The following is a 1,331-nucleotide window of genomic DNA, read 5'->3' as shown; positions in this document are numbered from 1 at the left end:
GGTGACCAAGTATGGGTCAAAGATTGGAAACTTGATTTACTAGCCCCTCAGTGGAAGAGCCCTTATACTGTTATTCTAACTACCCATACAGCAGTTAAAGTTACAGGTATTGCCCCTTGGATCCATCATACGAGGGTGAAGAGAGCATACCACGCAGACCCAGAAAACGCTGAGTGGACTGCACAGAGGGACCCCGCTGACCCTCGAGAGACTAAGACCATCCTTAAGAAGAAGGAAAAGAAGATCCTGGAAGAGCCTCTTGAGGATGAAGCCGCATAATCAACTCCTGCTGCTTGGTCTCATCAACGTGCACATTCCTACACCAACTTCCACAATACCTCCAACTGTTGGGTATGTGGGGCTATACCTCTGTCTGTGATGGATGGACTTCCCTGGTGGCTGTCACTGCTCTGCCAAGAAGATTTTAAACCACTCTGCTCTTTTCTGGGACACAATCATAATCTCTCCCTGTTCTCTGGGTGTAAGCCAGACCTACTGTCAATAGACTCGGGTCATGGGGTTACATTTGATATAAATGCCAGTGTAACAAAAGCCTAACCTACAACACGTCGCGGTAAATCTACTTTATTTACATGCTAGGTGGATAAGATCTGTGTTTCAATGGTATGAGTATATTGCTGCCTTATTCCTACCCTCTGTAGGGACAACAGATATTATGATTAAAGTAGAGGCCTTGACTAATTTCAGAAAGCAGGCCCTCCTAGATAGAACAAAAGCCATCCAAGCCTTAAATGAAGAGCAAATCCAAATGAGAAAAGCAGTAATTCAAAATAGAGTGGCTTAGTAATACTCCATTGTGTATATGTACCATAGCTTTCTTATCCATTCATCTGCTGATGGACATCTAGGTTGCTTCCATGTCCTGGCTATTACTCAGCCATTAAAAAGAATACATTTCAATCAGTTCTAATGAGGTGGATGAAACTGGAGCCTATTATACAGAGTGAAGTAAGCCAGAAAGAAAAACACCAATACAGTATACTAACGCATATATATGGAATTTAGAAAGATGGTAAAAAAAAAAAAAAATAGAGTGGCTTTGGACATACTCACAGCTGCTCAAGGAGGGACCTGTGCTATAATTAAGGTTGAATGTTGTGTATGCATTCCTGACTTATGTCGCAATGTATCAACTGCTGTAGATGACTTGAAAAACCAGGTAAAAGCAATGTCAAATGAAAACATTCCTTTCTGGACTTCACTCCTATCTTGGGTGAAGGGTGATTTGTGGAAAACTGTATTTACCACTGTTATAGTTGCCTTGATAGTTCTGCTTTGTGGACCCTGAATTTTACAATGTATTATGAACT

This window comes from Bison bison, unplaced genomic scaffold (assembly GCF_000754665.1).
Source record: "Bison bison bison isolate TAMUID 2011002044 unplaced genomic scaffold, Bison_UMD1.0 scf7180017864468, whole genome shotgun sequence".
NCBI lineage: Eukaryota > Metazoa > Chordata > Mammalia > Artiodactyla > Bovidae > Bison > Bison bison.
Note: the sequence above shows the minus strand (reverse complement) of the source record.